Source organism: Nycticebus coucang, chromosome 13, assembly GCF_027406575.1.
Source record: "Nycticebus coucang isolate mNycCou1 chromosome 13, mNycCou1.pri, whole genome shotgun sequence".
NCBI classification, from domain to species: Eukaryota; Metazoa; Chordata; class Mammalia; order Primates; family Lorisidae; genus Nycticebus; species Nycticebus coucang.
Genome location: NC_069792.1, coordinates 90,592,969 through 90,613,354, shown reverse-complemented (window position 1 = coordinate 90,613,354; position 20,386 = coordinate 90,592,969). Strand labels below are relative to the sequence as shown.

Below are 20,386 nucleotides of genomic sequence, written 5' to 3'. Positions count from 1 at the left end.
AAACACATGAAAAAATGCTCATCATCCGTAATTGTCAGAGAATTATAAATCAAAACTACCTTGAGATATCTAACCCCAGTGAGAATAGCCCATAAAAAAACTCCCAAAGCTGCAGATGCTGGCGAAAGGTGTGGAGAAAAGGGAAACATATCTACACTGTTGGTGGGACTGCAGGCTAATACAGCCTCTTTGGCAGAAAGTACGGAGACTCCTCAAAGAACTCAAATTAGACCTTCTGTTTGATCCTGCAATCCCATTACTAGGTATCTACCCAGGAGAAAAAGTACCATTTTATCATAAAGACATTTGCATTAGAATGTTTATCGTAGCTCAGTTTACGATTGCCAAGATGTAGAAACAACCAAAGTGCCCATTAACAAGTGAATGGATTAATAAACTGTGGTGTACGTATACTATGGAATATTAATCAGCCATCATAAATGATGGACACTACATCTTTTGTATTAACCTAGGTAGATTGGAGAACGTTCTACTTAGTAAAGTATCACAAGAATGGAAAAGCAAGTATCCAATGTACTCAATACTAACATGAAACTAGTAGACGAACAAATACACTCCCACATAAGAAAAGCAAGTAAACTCCAGTGAGGGAGGAAGGACATGGATGTGTGTGCTCTCACCCAGTAGGCACACTAAGGGTATATGCTTTTACTTCCTGGGTGAGGGGCAGAACTACAACTTGGACTCTGCCTAACAAATGCAAACAATGTAAACTAATCATCTATACCTTCATATTAATCTAAAATTAAAAAGAGAAAAAGTTTAAGTGGTCTGAATTTCAGGGACATTAAATTAAGGTGAAATGTGAGAAAAGTACCTTGGGGTATAAGATGTGAGATTACTTTGCTTTCCTTATACTACATTTATTCAAATTCTGGCAAGTTCTTATAAATGAAATGATGTTAATTAATTAAGCACACTTTAAGGGAGGCCTCTTTCCCTTTATATAAAGGGACAGTGTAGATGGAGAACAATAAGATAGGTTAGCATAGTCAGTGAGGGGAGGTTCCAGCTAGCAGTTTTTCTTTACTTAGGGAATAGAGCTCCGTTTTATCTATTAGCATTTTAAAAATTTATTCTTCGAATTTCCTGTAAACAAGTTTTATAAAAATGATACTTTTGAAAGCAAATTTTTCTTGCTGAAGATTATTTGTTGCATTTTATTTGATTTAAATGTTAAATACCTAATGTATTCTGGTTTACCAAATTGCTTTAAAAACTACAGAGAAGTCAGCTTCATTCATTCCACTCATTTGGGTTAATGCGTACATGAAGTTAGAGACTTGGAATCATAAAATAATCTTCTAGCTGTGCTTCTAGTGGGTAAAAGCAACCCTGAGTGAAAGAAGGTGGATGCTTAAGGACTGAAGCATTTTGGAAGTAGTCTTTTTGGTATTTGGGACTTCCTGTATTAAACTATAAATGTAATTAAACTACAGCTTTTGTTTTTATTTATTTATAGAACAGTATGTTGAAGCAGTAGTCAAAATATGTAGCCTGAGGTTGGCAACTCTTTGAAACGGGTGTGCCAAATTTCCATTATGGTATGTGTGATGCTGACAACTGGCCAGTGTTCTGTCTTTGGTATGTGGCACTGACCTCTTACTGGTCTGTTAGCATGTGTCTGTTAAGAACTTTGTTTTAGCTGATTGTTCTTGCTTTCTAATCAACTTAAAAAATTAATGTGTATTTTATTAAAATAAAATTTAATTTTTAAAGCCATTCTCAGTTTGCCAGGTTTGGTTAGGTAGTTCATGCATTAAATGATTTTTAAAATATTTAGCACTTCAGAATTCTTCCTAGTTGAAATCTAGAAGCAGAACTTTTTTTTGTGACAGGTTCTCACTTGGTCACCCTCAGAGTGCTGTGGCGTCATAGCTCATAGCATCCTAAAATTCTTGGGCTCAAGAGATTCTCTTGCTTCAGCCATCCAAGTAGCTGGGACTACTGGTGCCCACCACAACACCTGGCTATTTTTATTTATTTATTTATTTTATATTTTTGAGACGAGTTTTGCTTTGTCACCCTCAGTAGAGTGCTGTGGTGTCATAGCTCACAGCAACCTCAATCTCTTGGGCTTAAGCCATTCTCTTGCCTCAGGCTCCTGCCACAACACCTGGCTATTTTTAGAAATGAGGTCTCGCTCTGGCTCAGGCTGGTATCCAACTTGTGAGCTCAGGTGATCCACCCACCTCTGCCTCCCAGAGTGTTAGGACTAAGGTGTGAGCTACCATGCCCGGCCCTCCTGGCTATTTTTAGAGATGGGGGTCTCGCTTTTGCTCAGGCCGGTCTTAACATTCAGCCTCCCAGAGTGCTAGGATTTACCGGCCTGAGCCACCCTGCGGTACAAGCAGAACTTTCAGTGAAGTTCTTTTACGGCCTTTCTGAGATCCCTGTAGGATCTTGTTTGGGGTCTCAGAAGATTCTAAGAAGTATAACTGGGTTTCTACTTTTAAAGTATAAAAAATTATCTATATGTACATAAAATATTATAGGAAACTATACTCAGTCATAAAGTAGGGGTAAATAGTTAATCTGAGACAGTTTATCTCAAGTAGTTTGTCCCTGTGTCAGGGTTATGTTGTCTATCAAGTCTTATAGCTAATTCTTGTGGCTAATTTTTTTATACATCTTTTCCTCTTATTCTCTGAAATGGAAACTGTCAATCACCTTTTCAAGAGTTAGTTGATAATAGTGGAAAGGAGACCACCAGGACATTACTTGACTTCATTCAAGTCTTTTCTGTGTAGATAAGACGTTGCTGGAGGACTTCTATCCACGGAAAATTCTGGAGCAGCCTTTGGATAGTTGCTTCATTTTTAGTCTCTGGTATAGGAATATACATAATGTATGTGTGTATTTTTGTTTCTGTCTATATTCCTCTTATGATCTTGTATAACTGGAGTACGTAATTCGGAAGAACCAGGTGACCTTTTTCTTTTTAACTTTCTTAGTAAAGACGTGGAGGTAGTAGTTAATCAGGTCAAAAAGATCTACTCTCATGACCCTTAAGAAGTACTTTAATAAAAAGTAGAAGGTAGAAATCACCTATAATACTTACAATAGAGATAAGTGGAATATATGCGGTTTTAATGCATATTTTCATTTAATACGGTTTTGTTATATCACTGATTTTTAGCTTTGACATCTAGAAAAACTAATAATTCTTTTTTTTTTTTTTTGTGGTTATTGGCCGGGGCTAGGTTTGAACCCGCCACCTCCGGCATATGGGACCGGCGCCCTACTCCTTGAACCACAGGCGCCACCCAAAACTAGTAATTCTTTTAATACTCATAACTGTGTTGTAGCTTTTCCCCTCATTATCTTTTTTTAAAAATAATTTTATGGGGATATGCTTTATATACTATAAAATCCAACTATTTTAAATGATAAGTCAATGACTTTTTAGTAAATGCACTGTGCTTTGCAACCAACGCCGTTGTTCAGTTTTACAGCATTGTCCTATTAATAACTCAGTAGGATCCCTTGAACCCTATTACAGTTCATTTTCATTACTACCCCAGCCATAGGCAACCACTTACCTATCTCTATAAATTTTTCCTTTCTTTGAAGTTTTTTGTAAATGGATTCATATAATATATACTCTTTCTCTGTCTGGGTTATTTCATTTAATGCTTTTGAGGTTTATCCATGGTGTTGAGTGTATTAGTAATTTGTTTGTTCCTTTTTATTGTTCAGTAATATTCCATTGTGTGGACATGTCATGTTTTGTTTTTCACTTGTCAGTGGATGGACATTTGGATAGTTCTCATTTTTTGGCTTTTATAAATAATGCTATGAATAATTTATGTGCAGTTAGGTGTACAAGTGCTGTATATTTTCATTTCTTTTGGGTAGATACTTAGGAGTGGAATTGTAGAGTCATATGGCAAATTTATTTTTAATTTTACAGAAATTACCAAACTGTTGTGCATACTGTCAGTACTAGTTTATATCCAGCCAGGAATGTATGAGATTTCAGTTTCTCCAAATCCTCTCAAGATTTGTCATTATCTTTTTGATTATACCATATTTTGCTGTGTATAATTGTGTATACATGGGTAGTACTAATTTCATATCTATATAAATGTTTTTTAATTCCTTTATTTATGCTTATACTTTAAAAGTGTAACTCTAAAAAAGCAATAATATCTGTATGTAAAATAGTACCCTGGAATACACTAACTGCACTGCTCTCCTCCCTGGCCGCCCCCTCACTGGGCAGGCACTGCAGCTGCAGGAACCTCCTGCCTGTTGGGCTGATGGTGCTGAGGAGGAAGCCTTTGGTGACTAGACCCGGACCTCCTTGAACCATCCAGACCTTGGGTACTCAGTAACATCGGAATGAATGACACCAGCCTTTCCCAAACTTGCAAATGGTACAAAACACTCAGGGGACTAGTTTGGGGCTATCTAGTCTTTTTTCTTTTCTGCTGCACATTGGAAGAATAGAGTTGTCTTAGGTCATACTTTAACTACACAAACACTAGTAAAAGCTGATGAGCAAAAAAAAAAAGTCCTTGCATACTTTTTGTGATACCCTCAATCATAGATAAGCAAAACAGTCCTCAGATAATCCGCATGTGGCTCATAGACCACAGATTGAACCCCTCTGGCTAAAATGAGACTGCTGAACCACACCAAATACACTGAATCAGCTCTCCATGAGAAAGACCTGCTATCTGTTCTGTTAACAAGCATCTTAGATGGTTCTTCCTACGGGCAAATTTGGGAAATTGTACCAACTCAACACCTTGGGGGTTTGGGCCAGTCATAGGCTCAAAATTACAATCTGTGGGCTTAGGTATCCCTGAGCTTTTATGCTTCGCTGCCAGGTACCCTTGCAGACAGAAGTGTCAGGGGGACTCAGGCTTAGGGTCATGACAGTGGGCTGTTAGAAGAACTGGGTCTCAGACCCCAGATTTCCCAGATTCTAGCTCAGGGATCTTCCTCCTCAGCATAGTGTCCTGGGGGACCTCAGAATGGGGCCACCTGCATAAGAGATGAAGCAGCCTGGAAAAGTCACGGGTCTACTGTCAGGAGCCCAGAGCAGGCAGTGCCAACCGTGGCCCCTCACACCAGCTTCCCCAGAAATAAGCCCTCTGGGGTTCTCAGTGGAGTGGCTGGGGCCATGATCCCACCAAGGGACATGAGTGGGAATAGAAAATGAGAGGATGTGAGGGCGAGGGTCTGCTGGGAAGGAACAATTGGGTGATGTCAGGTGCTCTGTCTGGACCACTCTCACCTGCTACCTGGGCTCACTTCTGGCTTCTCCACAGCAGCTGGCTCTGAGGCTCTGTGCCTCCCACCTCTCCTTAGGGAAGGTAACGCTGCTATGCAGCCACTTCCACCCTCCTTCAAAAAAAGTTAAAATGGAAGATATTTTTTCCCCTGAAAGTTTGAGCCAAAAACGTGGGTACACATTATACACAGGAGTGTATTATATATGGCAAAATACAGTAATTATCATAGTGGGTATGAAGTAGTATAGCATTGTGGTTTGAATTTGCATTTCCCTAATGACTGATGAGGTTGAGCATCTTTTCAAGCCATTTTTATATCTATTTTAGTGAGGGGATTATCAGATCTTTTGCCCATTTTTAATTGGGTTGTTTTTTTCTTACTGAGTGGTAAGAGCTTTGTTTGTATTTTATGGATCCAAGTCCTTTATAGAGATATATTATTTGCAAGTATTTTCTCACAGTCTGTCACTTGTTCTTTTGTTTTCTTAATGGTGTCTCTTAAAGTGTAGGTTTTAAATTTTGGTAAAGTTTAGTTTTTCTTTCTGTTAAAAATTATACTTTCTGTGTTTTCCTGCTTAACCAAAGGTTGTGAGATTTCTGATTTATTCCTGTCTTTTTTTTTTTCCTTAGTGAGACAGGGTCTCCGTCTTGTCACCAAGGCATGATCTTACCTCTTTGCAGTCTTTAACTCCTGGGCTCAAGTGATCCTCTTGCCTTAACTTCCGGAGTATCTGGGATTACAGGTGTGAGCTACTATGCCTGGCTAGCTGTTTCTTCTAAAAGTTTTATACTTTTAGTCCTTACATTTAGGTCTATGATACATTTTGGTTAACTTTTATGGCTGGAGATAAGTTTCTAAGTTCATCTTTTGCATGTCAATATCCTGTTGTCTCAGCACCATTTGTTGAAAAGACCAGGCTTTCCCCTGTTGAACCTGTTGAATTGTCTTGGTATTTTTGTTGCTAATCAGTTGACCACAGATTTATGGGTTTATTTCTAGACTTTTATGTCAGTTTTTTGATCTGTCCTTCTGCTAGTACTATTTGGCTTGATTATAGTAGCTTTTATACCATATTTTAATAATGAAAATTCTTATAAAATTATATGCTCTTATATTTATAAAAAATTGAAACAATATAGAGAAGTAAAAGGAGAGACCAAAAATCACCATCTATGTAGTCATTGTTTCGGTGAACATCTTTTCAGGCATTGTTATGTATATAGGAGGTCTGTCCAGAAATAGCCAGCCATATAATATGAAAACTGGAGACACTTATTGAAAAAGATATAAGATACAAGGAACATTGTATATATGACAATGATGCCTTAGTCTCCTTCAGAGTAGGCACCTTGGGACCTCACACAATTCTCCCACAGTCTCTTTCACTGTTCAGAACATTCTGCAAAATGCTATATTGGAATCACCATCAGTTAGTTACTTTGTCATATTTTCCTGAATCTCACCAACAATCTGAAATTTCTTTCCTTTCAAAGGTAATTTTAGTTTTAGAAAAAGCAGGGCAGCGCCTGTGGCTCAAGAAGTAGGACGCCAGTCCCATATGCCAGAGGTGGCGGGTTCAAACCCAGCCCTGGCCAAAAAAAAAAGAAGTTTTAGAAAAAGCCAGAAGTTTTAGGGCATCAAACCTGGGCCATAGGGAGGCTGAGCTACCTGATGTTTTTGCCATAAAACTCTGTAAGAGACGTGATGCATGAGTGAGTACATCACTACGATAAAACTGTCTTGGATGCACCATTTTCATTACATTGCATCTCTCAACTGACAAAAAACGTTGAGGTAGTACAGTGTACTTCTTGTTAATTGTTTGGTCTTGGAGCAGTATACTTGTGTGATGAACAACACTTTCCTAATCCAAAAACACAGTTAACATGGTCTTAATTTTCCTGCAACTTTGCCTCACCTTCAGGCATAAAGAACCAGGCGGAAGAATGAGCTCTTCTTTCCAGAAGATAGCCTTAGACAGGCAATTCATCTGCAGTTATGACCTTGAGGAAATCTGGTTCATTGGTTGCAATTTGAAGCAAGCCATTAGCAAATGCAGCACGATGTTCTTTCTGTTTTAGTAGCAGAAGCCCTGGAACACATTTTGCCACAACATGTTTAATGCCAAGATCCTGCCCCAAAATCTCAGACACAGTAGTTTTTGAAATCCCCAGATCAGCTTCTGGTTCTTGCACTGGCAGTTGCTGACCTTTGTTGATTGCAGCCCTTACACATTCAGCATTCCCAGGTGTTCTGTTTGTTGCAGGCCTTCCACAATTTGGGTCACTTTCAACAAGTTCTCAACTGTCTTTGAAGCATTCTTGTCACAGTTTTAATGTGTGCTGCACTGATTATATTGTCCCTGGAAGCCTTCTGAACCAAATAGTTTCTGTGGAGGAATGTTCAAGCTTAGTGCATAATTTGAGGCACATTTGTTGCCCCACTGACTCTGTCATTTTGAATGCAAGAGCCACACAGTACACCTGCTCACTCAGTGGTGTCTAGCATCCCACTGGTGAGTACAGCAAAATCATCTTTCTTCACGCATGCACATTCCAGTCCACTCTCCTTGGCTGTCAGGTTACATCAGTGTTGTGCAAACTATCCCTATTATATTAACACTGGATACTTTCTAGATAGACCTTGTATACATGTCCTACATACAAGTACACCCACCCTCACCCTCTACCTTTATACATAAAGACACATCAATATTTGCCCACACTCAGTGGTGTGTAATTTTTGAGTGACTACACTTACGTTAATCTTAAAAGAGACTTGGTTATTTATCTTACTCCGGGTGCATTAGCAGTTCTGTGAGTTTTTACTGACATAAACTTCTGAGAAGACTGAAGCCTCTTTAAGAGCTATGAATACGTTTTTCTTGATAGCATGTATTAATAGAATTTACTTCTTAATATCATTTGCTGAAAAATGACGTTAAAAGAAATTTTTGTATGTGTGCTCTAAGAATGGATAGCAAATTATGTGTAAAACTTACTAAAATTAATCCCCAAATTTAGTTTTAAACATTTAAAGTTTTCATAAATCCCTGGACCTTTAGGCTAACTTTTTTTTTTTCCCCTAGACAGTCTCATTATGTAGCCCTTAGTAGAGTGCTGTAGCATCTTAGCTCACAGCAACCTCAAACTCTTGGGCTCAAGCAATTCTCTTGCCTCAGCCTCCCGAGTAGCTGGGACTATAGGTGCCTGCCACAAATGCCTCCCTATTTTTGAGACCAGGTCTTACTCTGGCTCAGGCTGGTCTCAAATCTGTGAGCTCAGGCAATCCACTTGCCTCAGCCTCCCAAGTGCTAGGATTACAGGTGTGAGCCACCGTGCCTGGCCTCATTAGGCTAACTTTTGGCAGTTGGTGATAATGAGTGGGGGGGAATCCAGTAGATATGTGTATTTATGTGTAGTGATACAGACATTTTTTTGTAGTCATATGTGAAGTGATCTCCATTACAAGCTTAGTTTTACCATGCTAGTGAAGGGATAACAACTTTTTTGAGTTCAACATTGTGACTTTTTTTTTTTTTTCTTTGAGACAGAGTCTTAGTCCCCTCGGTAGAGTGCTGTAGTGTTATAGCTCACAGCAACCTCAAACTCTTGGGCTTAAGTGATTCTCTTGCCTCAGCCTCCAAAGTAGCTGGGACTATAGGCACCTGCCACAACACCCAGCTATTTTTCGTTGCAGTTGTCATTGTTGTTTTAGCTGGCCCGGGCCAGGTTCCAACCTGCCAGCCTCAGTGTATGTGACCAGCACCCTACTCTCTGAGCTATGGGCGCTGCCCAACCTTGGGACTATTAATGAAGCCAGAATCTGAGATACTTTCAGCAGACATCTTGGAACTGTAACTGAATTCTGAAATGCTGCTTTTCTGCCAGTGTAGGTCAAATCCCATTATTAGAAACTCTTCTGACGTCCACATTTTTCTTGTAGTATGATTTTATGTGGTGAATACATAGTTTAAAATTACATTTAGAGATGTAACACCTATAGGAGACTGTATAGGTTATGCTTAATATTTTAAAAGATAAAGTTTAATCCAGGCGTCCTCAAACTTGTTAAACAGGGGATCAATTCACTGTCCCTCAGACCGTTGGAGGGCCGGACTATAGTTTAAAAAAAAAAAAACCAAAAAACTATGAACAAATTCCTATGCACATTGCACGTATCTTATTTTGAAGTAAAAAACAAAATGGGAACAAATACAATTCACACCGCCTCATGTGGCCCGTGGGCCGCAGTTTGAGGACGCCTGGTTTAATCTCTGGGGCGGGGAGCCAGTAAAGGTTTTGGGTTTGGGAGTGACATATAAAACAAATTTTAGGAAGACCATCACATCGGTTTAGTAGAAATTTTATGCTTGATAAAGGAATGCTTAATTTAGGTAAGGAACTGGATTACTCAAGGAATCTATATAAATGAGGTATAGGTGTTTTTATACACAATTTTTAAAAGTTAAAACTTGAAATAAAGTTTTAGATGACAAATTAACAGAAAAGAAGGTGTTAGTATCTGGTAAGATTGTAAATTTTTATTTTCTTCTTGCTATTTGCCATTTTTTCTTTTTTCTTTTTATTTATTTTTTTTTATTGTTGAATCATAGCTGTGTACATTAGTGCAATCAAGGGGTACAATGTGCTGGTTTCATATACAATCTGAAATATTCTCATCAAACTGTTCAACGTAGCCCTCATGGCATTTTCTTAGTTATTGTATGTAGACATTTGTATTCTGCATTTAGTAGGTTTCGCCTGTACCCATTCTAAGATGCACCATAGGTGTGGCCCTACCTATTACCCTCCCTCCACCCTTCTTCTTGCTTTTTATGGAAAATTTAGGAAATAGAAGATATGTAGTTTAAGGTGCTAAAATGGAACGCTTTTATTCTGAATTTGACCCTCAGTCAAATATATTCCTACTTGTAAAGTGAGTTGTAAGAAAATCATGCAGGTGTGCATGAAAAAGAGCCAGAAAATGAATCTTATGACTTCTACGTACCCCATCTGTGGGTATAAAAGGATTCAGAAGGTTAGAAATCAGAAAAGAGTTTTAGAATTGTTAGAAATTGGAAGAGTTCTTAAAACCCAGTGGTTGGTATGCAAAGAGTCTCTCCTAACTTTGCCCTTATCTTTGTGGGAGGGAGAGCAAAGATTTAGGAACTTTATCCCACTTGGGGAGCTTATTATGCAACTCCTGCAATTTGGGGGACACAATGGATTGATACCTATCTGATGCTAGAAAATTTAAAGAGTAGAAGAGAGACTGCCAGTGCACCAAAGCGAGCAGTGGGGACAGACTGCCAGTCCTGCCAAAGTTTTTTGGGCCAAAGGATCCATGTTTCCCATAGAGCACATGAAGACCACTAGTGAGAGAAAGCTTGAAAGACGAGGGTGGAAGGGTATTGGGATGGGGCTGATTCCCAGAGGGGATGCCTTGTCCTATGTGATAAGAATTGGAGTGAGAGCTTTAGGGCCAGAGTGGGTGAATGCCTCCAGTTGGGAAGGCTAACCTCTGAATGCATCCCTTGACAGAATCAGTTTGAAACGTTTTTTTGAGTCACGAGAATGTCTAAGCCCTCCTTGGCAATAATTGCCCCACCCACGGCTAGCAGGGAGAAGGGAGAGGGGTAGAGGCACAGTCCTTTCAATACTGCACAGGGCTGTCCTGTAGCAGCCAAGCTGAGAAAACCGAGAACTTTAACCTTGAATGAAAGAATTTGACAGTTGTCCTACGGATCTTTCAGTTTCTAAACTCAGATTGTGTTTATAACTTGAAAGTGACTAATGTCATGTATGGTCACTTGTTTAAATAAAAGTTCAGGGACATTATTGCTACAGAGTAACTAGAGTGGACAGTGGTGGACAAAAAGTTGCTTTTTATGGTTGCTTTCCACAGGTTCTGTTTGTTGGGTGTAATGGTTACAGTTTTTTTAAATAAGAAAAGTGTCAGTGAAAATTAATTTCTATAAGAAGAATGTGCTCATTGAAGCATTTTCTTGTGGATAAAATGGCATCAACTTTGAACAGCCAGATGTGTTCTGGACATAGATCAATCCCTTATATTAGCACTGACAGGTAAAATTCTGAGATTTTTCTCATGTACTTTTTATAAAAAGGGTATTATCACCTTAGTAGTGTTTTATAAAAGAATTATAGTCTATAGAAAAATGTGCAGTTATGTAGTAGATTTTTACATATGTTTAGTATCTCTTTTTGAGACAGAGTCTCCCTTGGTCGCCCTTGGTAGAGTGCTCTGGTGTCACAGCTCACAGCAACCTCAAACTCTTGGGCTCGAGTGATCTTCTTGCTTCAGCCTCCCGAGTAGCTGGGACGATAGGCACTCGCCACAATGGTCGGCTGTTTTTAGAGACAGGATCTCACTTTGGCTCAGGCTGAGCTCAGGTAATCCACTGGCCTCGGCCTTCCAGAGTGTTGGGATTACAGGCATGAGCCACCGTGCCCGACCCTATCTTTTCCCTATCTTAAAGCAAATGTTTCCTATAGTTTTAAGTGTTTTCTCTCTTTTACTTGTATTTCATTTCCTTAAAATGTATTCCTTAACACTAAATGGAGGTAGGGGATTTAGTATGAATATAGGATGTGCTATTAAGGATGTAAAAATGCTAGTTTTTAGTATAGCCCCAAATTTTACTTTTAATTTGAAATGTGAAAGATTTTTAGAAAGCATGACAAGTAGTTTTACTGATTTGTGTGGGAATGTATGAATCAAGGGACTAAAGAAAAGGTAGACCCAGGTCGAGGGTCTTCATCATTGTTTTTAGTTAGAGTGATTTGGAATATATAAAACAAAAGAAAGAGATCATCGCAGAGAGAACACTTTGAGTCTAAGTGCATAATCAACTTGGTAGGTTTTGTTGTTTTCCTTTTTCAACCTTTAAAAGATATTTAAAATAATTCTTAGTGTGCAGGCAGAACAAAAACAAGGCCATTGGGTTAGATTTGGCTTTTAGGGTATTTGCGAACCCCACAACAAATATTATCACATCTGGGGTTGGTCACTTTTCCATAAATGGTTTCTTGGTCTGAGATTGGACGATCCTGACTGTGTAATAAAATTACTGTGTGGCTTCTTTTTTTTTTTTGGAGATAGTCTCACTCTGTCACCCTGGATAAAGTGCTGTGGTATCATACCTCACAGCAACCTCAAGCTTTTGGGCTTAAAAGATCCTCTTGCTTCAGCCTCCCAAGTAACTAGGACTAAAGGTAGGTGCCCACCACAATGCCCAGCTAGGTCTTTTTCTATTTTTAGTAAAGACAGGATCTCACTCCTTGTTCAGGCTTGTCTTAAACTCTTGAGCCTCCCAAAGTGCTAAAATTACAGACATGAGCCACCACACCCAGCTAGAGCTGAAATTTTTAAAGAAAAACAATTACATTTTTTATGAAGCTGCTTTAACAATACGTAAAAAGATATTTAAGAGAAATCTTATAAACCTGTTTTTAAAAAATGAGTCAACCTGTTATGGCACTACAGTTACTGAAATATATTAATTGGAAGGATGATGTGTAGGTATGTGATTGGATTTCTGCCTTAGAAGGATCATGTCTGACATAATCCTAACATAATAGAGGATGAGTTGAAAGAAATTAGACTTAGAGCTGAGACCCAAAGGAAACAACGGTAGGAGTCCTGGCTTATGCTCTAGTAGAGTGGTTGTGGGCACGTGAGAGAAGCCTTTAGGGAATACAGATAAGGAGTACAGGTAAGAGTGATGACTGCTGTTTCTAACCTGTATGGACGAATGGCATCGGTGTGTACATCAAATTGCGGTCTTGTATTACTATTGATAGAACCTAGCACGGTATCTGCCACATGGTAGGTGTTTAATCAGTGTTGCTAATGGTAGCTACTATTCATTGAATGTCTCGCTTTTTGCTTTTTGCTAAGCACTAAACATACATTCTCATTGAATCTCATTTAATCCTTACAACAGTGTTAAATGGTAAACTGTTAACTTCATTTGACAGATAAACTAATGCTTACTAGCTGTGTGACTCTGAGTCAGGGGAGCAGTTGTCAGAACTAGGATTCATACTGGGATAGGACTGGTCTCAAGTCTATAGTAGGAGGGTTTGACCTTTTTTCTTTTCTGTTGCACATTGAAAGTATAAGAATTGTCGTGGGCCACACGTTGAATACACAAACACTAACTAAAGCTTATGAGCAAAGGAAAAGGTCCATGCATACTTTTCACAATATCTGATACCACAGATAAGCAAAATTGTCCTCAACCTGGATGTGTCGAATAGCATTGTACTGTTGGATAAAAATGTTTTAGGATTGTGTGGGCTGGAATATTAGGGGGAAAAGCCTGCTTGAAGAGGTAATAGCTCTATTGTTTTTTTTGTTTTTGAGACAGAGTCTCATTATGTCACCCTCAGTAGAGTGTCATGGCGTCACAGCTCACAGCAACCTCAAACTCTTGGGCGTAAGCAATTTTCTTGCCTCAGTCTCCCGAGTAGCTGGGACTACAGGTGCCCTCCACAATGCCCAGCTATTTTTTTGTTACAGTTGTCATTGTTATTTAGCAGGTCTGGGCTGGTCTCGAACCCACCAGCCTCAGTGTATGTGGCTGGCACCCTACTCACTGAGCTATGAGCACTGGACTTTTAAAAATAGGGGCCTTTTTGTAAGGAAGAAAGGAATGCCTTCCCAGGAAGAAGAAACGTGTTTCAGGACTGCAGTGGGCTTAGGCTGTTAGGGATCTCTGCTGAGACCACTTCAGTAGCACGTTCTATGTTGTTCCTAGAATGGGAATTCCTAAGTGTGCCAGTTTGAGAATATGTTCTGAATGGCATTTGGAGCTTTTAAGAAATTTTTAGTAGGGCAGTGGTGAGATAAAATTAGCATCTGTTGAAGTGCTTGACATCAGGTACTCAGGTATTTGTATAATAGAAATAGAGAGGAGAGAAAACTTGAAGTGGGTTAACCATTTAGAAGATGATTGCATTAGTTAGTGATAGCGTAAAAACTGGAGGTAGAGAAATGACAATGAATAAGAATCTAGGAGAAATGGAAGGCAATGGAATTGGAGCCTACTTAGAAGGAAGTTGGAATAGGAGACTTGTTTTAGAAGAAAGTAGAATAGAAGATGTTTGCATTTCACTATGGACTCTGCTCAGATTGGACCTTTCTGGGAAATGGGATAGGATAGAATTATGAGTTTAAATTTATTCATTCATTTGGAGATGGGGTCTTGTTCTGTCACTCTGGCTGGAGTGCCGTGGCACAATTTTAGCTCATTGCAGAGCTTGAACTCCTGAGCTCAAGTGATCCTCCTACCTCAGAACCAAGTCTCTAGGACTACAGGTGGGTGCCACTGCTCCCAGCTAATTTTTTTTGTTTGTTTGTTTTTAGAGGTGGGGTCTTGGAGTCCTGACCTCAAGTGATTCCTTGCACCTTAGCCTCCCAAGCCACTATTTCAGCTCTGTGACTTACAAAAAAAAAATTTTTTTTAAGGCAGTATTTCATGTTGCCCTCATTAGAGTGCTACACAGCTCACAGCAACCTCAAACTCTTGGGCTTAAGTGATTCTCTTGCCTTAGCCTCCCAAGTAGCTGAGACTACAGTTGCCTGCCACAATGCCTGGCTTGAACCTGCCAGCCCCGGTGTATGTGGCTGGCGCCCTAACCACTGAGTATGGGTGCTGAGCCTGTGATTTTAAATTTAAATCATAACGCTTTATTTTCAGCTTTAAAATTCTTTAATTCTGTAGGCTTTTCTTTTATTGAACTTCTTTAAAGATCACCCACAGACCAGATTTTAAAATTAAAATATGAATATAATAGGCAAAATGTCTCAGTTGTAAAGCTCTGAAGTTATGGACTTTATATAAGACCATGTTGACATAAGTACTAATAAAATAATAACCTGTCAAATGCTAATAAGTAAGGTTTGATCTTATAAAAAAAAATTGATGGACCAAAGTTCTAAGTATATTTTTGTGGAAGATGAGAGTGGGAGCTCTTTGGATACTCTAGGGGTCCTCAAACTATGGCCTGCGGGCCACATGAGGTGGTGTGATTATATTTGTTCCCGTTTTATTTTTTTACTTCAAAATAAGATATGTGCAGTTTGCATAGGAATTTGTTCATAGTTTGTTTTTTTTTTTTTAACTATAGTCTGGCCCTCCAACTGACTGAGGGATAGTGCACTAGCTCCTGTTTAAAAAGTTTGAGGACCCCTGCATTAGATCTGTTCTTTAGGTTATAGAGTAAATATTAATATACATGAGAGTCTTCTCAGTCTTGGAAAATGCAGATTCTTAGACCTGACCCCCAGAATTTAGAAGGTTGTGGCAAGCCTGAGAATCCACTTTTTTAGCAGATGCACATGGCCCATGGACCTTTTTTTTCCTTCTTTATGAGACAGGGTCTCAATCTGTTGCTTAGGATGGAGTACACTAGTGTAATCATAGCTCATTGTAACCTCAAACATCTGGGCTTCAGTGATCCTCCTGCCTCAGCCTCCTGAGTAGCTAGGAGTACAGGTACATGCCACCACTCCTGGCTCATTTTCTATCTTTACTTTTGTAGAGACAGGGGTCTTACTTTGTTCCCCAGGCTGGTCTTGAAAACCTCAGCTCAAGTGATCCTCCTGCCTTCCAAGTTGCTGGGATTATGGGAATGAGCCACCATGCCCAGCCTGTGGACTGTTTATTATAAACAGCTTCATTATTGCCTACTGGACATTGATCAAACGGCACATATTTAACACATACAGTTTGATGAACTTCAACATAGGTAATCAATCACCCATGAATCCATCACCTATTATGGTTATAGTCCATAAACAATAATGGTAACATCAACTTATGTTTATAGAACACTTATGTGTCAGGGACTATTTTAAATGCTATACATATGTTTGCATGTTCAATCCTCACAGTAACCCAGTCACATGCTAGGTATTACTATTATCCCTACTCTGCAGATGAGCAAACAAAGGTAGAGAGAGATTAACTTGCCCAAAGCTGAGCCTGACATTCTGGCTCCAGAGCCCATGTTTTATTCACATTGGTGCTACTCAAAGTGCATTTGCAGACTAGCACTAGCACACAAACTGACGGTTGGCAACTTGCAAAGAATTGGAATTTGTGTCTTGTAAGCTTTTAAGAAAACTTGTTTTCATTTCTTTTCCTAGTAATTTTTATAAAAGTGTTAGATCTGACAGTGACCTGTATTCAAAGAATATAGCTTGGTTTTCACAAAAGTATTAGCTACTGAATCCGTGTGCGTGCTTGTGTGTGTGTGTATTATAGATGTTTCTGTGAAGAATCTCAATTATCTGAACAACTTCTGGTTCTGATTATAATGGGAAAAGAGGGCTTTTACTGTAATTATAACACCTTAGGGAAAGGCAAAGTTTATCTCAAGAGCTTCTGCTATATTTAGGCATTTTGAAAGTAGAGCAGATTCTTGAAAGTCAGAGCATTAATTTATAGGATTCACTTTTGTGCTTCATATGTAGCTTAATCAGTTTCATTAGCAGTGATAGAAGCACACTTCTTGTCATCATAAACATGACACACATATGAGGAATTCACTGAATCTTTAACATGCTTCATCTGGTCCTCTTGTTGATTATCTTGCAACTTGTATGAAAAGGAAAGTAAATCAACAAACCTTTGTTTTTATTTGAATGTACCTTCTAGCTTTTCCCAATCCTTCTCCTCTTCCCCCCAGCCCCAGAAGGTGACCTAAGGTTCTGGTAGCTTTGTTTGTTTTTTGTTTTTTGAGACAGAGTGTCTCTCTGTCACCCCTGCTAGAGTCCAGTGGCATCATCATCACAGCTCAGAGTTGCACAAGTTATCACTATTTCACTATTTTGCTCAGGCTGGAGTACTGTGGCTATCCAGAGGTGAGATCATAACATACTATTGCCTCTAACTCCTGGCCTCAAGTGATCCTCCCACCTTAGCCTCTCAAGTAGCTGGCTTTGTGGTCCTTTTATTGTTTCGTTTTTTTGAGGCAGAGTCTCACTCTGTTTCCTGGACTGGAATGCAGTGGTGTGATTACACTGCATTATCAGTCTCCTAGACTGAAATAATCTTCCTCCCTTGCCTCCCAAGTAGCTCGGATGATAGGCACTTAGCCACCATAGCTGGCTAATTTTTTAATTTTGTTTTTTGTGGAGATAGAGGCTTCCTCTGTTGCTCAGAGTGGTCTTGAACTCCTGACCTCAAGCTATCCTCCTGCCTCAGCCTCTTAAAGTGCTAAAATTACAGGCACAATGCACTGTGTGTCCAGTTACGTGGTCTGTCTTTTAAATAGATACTAATTCTTTCTCTGTTATATGTTTTGCCAGTATCTTCTTATAGTTTAGTGGTTTGTGTGTTTAATTTCTTTGTCACCCAGGCTGGAGTGCAGTCGTGCCATCATACCTCATTGTAACTTTGAACTCTTCAGCTTAAGTGATCCTTTTGCTTCAGCCTCCTGAGTAGCTACAGGGGTGTGCCATGACTTCTGCCTTTTTTTTTAATTTCCCTTTGAGGCAGAGTCTCACTATGTTGCTCTTGGTAGAAAAAAATATGACCCTTCACTGGTAATGTCTACATCCAAGGGTGATCCTATCTCACAGAAAAAAGCGTCACAGCTCACAGCAACCTCAAACTCTTGGGCTTAAACGATTCTCTTGCCTCAGCCTCCCAAGTAGCTGGGACTATAGGCGCCCACCACAACACCTGTTGCAGTTGTCATTGTTGTTTAGCTGGCCCAGGCTGGGTTCGAACCCACCAGCCTTGGTGTATGTGGCTGGCACCATAATCACTGTGCTATGAGCACTGAGCCTGCTTTTTTTTTTAATTTTTTACTTTTCTAGAGGTATCGTCTTGCTATGTTGCCCAGACTGGTCTCAAACACTTGAGTTCACATGATCCTTCCAAAGTGCTGGAATTACAGACATGTGCCCCACGTCCCCCACCTGTGTTTGGCTTATGTATTCAATTGCTTTTCTTTCTTTCTTTCTTTTTTTTTTTATTAAATCATAGCTGTGTACATTAATGCAATCATGGGGTACAATGTGCTGGTTTTATATACAATTTGAAGTGTTTTCATGAAACTGGTATTTTGTATTCAATTTCTTTAAAGTATCTTGATGAACAAGTTATTGATATTAATGTAATATCAGTTTTTTGATTTTGTGGTTAATGTTTTTTAAATCTTATTTAAATTAAACACTCCTTCCCAACCTTAGGATTATAAACATTTTATATTTTCTTCTAAAAGTTTGAATTTTGCCTTTTAAATGGTAATTGATTTTTACATATGGTATAGGATAGGGATTTTTTATTTTTTTCTATATGAGTAATCAACTAACCCAGTCCCATTCTTCTCCTTTCCCAGTGGTCTGCAGCGTGGTCCTTAACATTTACCTCCTTTCCATATGTGTCTGAATGAGTTTGGTGCTGGGCTGTCTGTTTTGCTTTTGTATAGTTCTCTTTTGTCAGTTTGTCTTTGTATCAGTGTCATTCTGTCTTAATTATCTTAAGTCTTATTTGTATCTTGATATCTGATTGGACAAATTGTCCTACTTGAGTCCTTGAGTTTTTGCTTTTTCATGTAAATTTTAGAATCAGCTTATTAAGTTCCAAGAATTACAACAGAATTCTTTTGGGAGTTTGGTTGAAATTGCATTTTTTTTTTTTAACCTGTGAATGAGAAAGTAACTTTGAAATGCCCCACCCTTTTATTCAGGGGCTAGCACTTATCCACTGTAACAGTGTTGATTATCTGGTTGTCCCTGAGGCAGGGGGACAGGTGCACAGGCATGTTCTTGTGGCACTTCTCAAAACAGTTGTGGATTTACAAAACAACCCTGAGATATCATCTAACCCCAGTGAGAATGGCCCACATCACAAAATCTCAAAACTGCAGATGCTGGCGTGGATGTGGAGAGAAGGGAACACTTTTGCACTGCTGGTGGGACTGCAAACTAGTACAACCTTTCTGGAAGGAAGTATGGAGAAACCTCAAAGCACTCAAGCTAGACCTCCCATTTGATCCTGCAATCCCATTACTGGGCATCTACCCAGAAGGAAAGAAATCCTTTTATCATAAGGACACTTGTACTAGACTGTTTATTGCAGCTCAATTTACCATTGCCAAAATGTGGAAACAGCCTAAATGCCCACCAACCCAGGAATGGATTAACAAGCTGTGGTATATGTATACCATGGAATACTATTCAGCTATTAAAAAAAATGGAGACTTTACATCCTTCGTATTAACCTGGATGGAAGTGGAAGACATTATTCTTAGTAAAGTATCACAAGAATGGAGAAGCATGAATCCTATGTACTCAATCTTGATATGAGGACAATTAATGACAATTAAGTTTATGGGGGGGAAGCAGAAAGAGGGATGGAGGGAGGAGGGTGGGGCCTTAGTGTGTGTCACACTTTATGGGGGCAAGACACGATTGCAAGAGGGACTTTACCTAACAATTGCAATCAGTGTAACTGGCTTATTGTACCCTCAATGAATCCCCAACAATAAAAAAAAAATAAAAAATAAAAAAAAAAAAACAAAAAAAAAAAACAGTTGTGGATTTAGTGGAGGTAGTCTTGGAGGATGACCATGGGCCTTTGCATCTTCATCTTGGTCACCATGTGAGACAGGATCCACCCTTGGATGTAGACATTACCAGTGAAGGGTCATTTCTCATCATTGTAGATGCCCTTAGGAGCTTCTTGGGAGTCTTGAAACTCTGATGTTCTTTTTTTTTTTTTTTTTTTTTTTTGTAGAGACAGAGTCTCACTTTATGGCCCTCGGTAGAGTGCCGTGGCCTCACACAGCTCACAGCAACCTCCAACTCCTGGGCTTAAGCGATTCTCTTGCCTCAGCCTCCCGAGTAGCTGGGACTATAGGCGCCTGCCACAACGCCCGGCAATTTTTTTTTTTGGTTGCAGTTTGGCCAGGGCCGGGTTTGAACCCGCCACCCTGGGTATATGGGGCCGGCGCCCTACCAACTGAGCCACAGGCGCCGCCCAACTCTAATGTTCTTGTAGTACCTAGGGAACTTCTCTTTGACAATATTCCCAACAAGACCCTTTTTTGGTTTTGAAAGATGGTCAGCTGCTTTTGGTAGG

At 39.4% G+C, this 20,386-nt stretch overlaps 1 protein-coding gene across 28 annotated transcripts in view; it reads left to right on the top strand.

Moving 5' to 3' along the window:
* CYRIB (CYFIP related Rac1 interactor B) overlaps nucleotides 1–20,386 on the top strand; it is a 154,650-nt gene that overhangs the window by 74,948 nt on the left and 59,316 nt on the right. Inside the window, exon 1 of one of the 28 annotated variants that reach the window (XM_053558737.1) lies at nucleotides 5,990–6,007. The exons of the other annotated variants lie outside the window; for them this stretch is intronic. The gene's annotated coding sequence lies outside the window, so the exon portion shown is untranslated. Of the gene's footprint in view, nucleotides 1–5,989; nucleotides 6,008–20,386 lie in introns of those variants that run through there. 28 annotated transcript variants of the gene reach the window in all.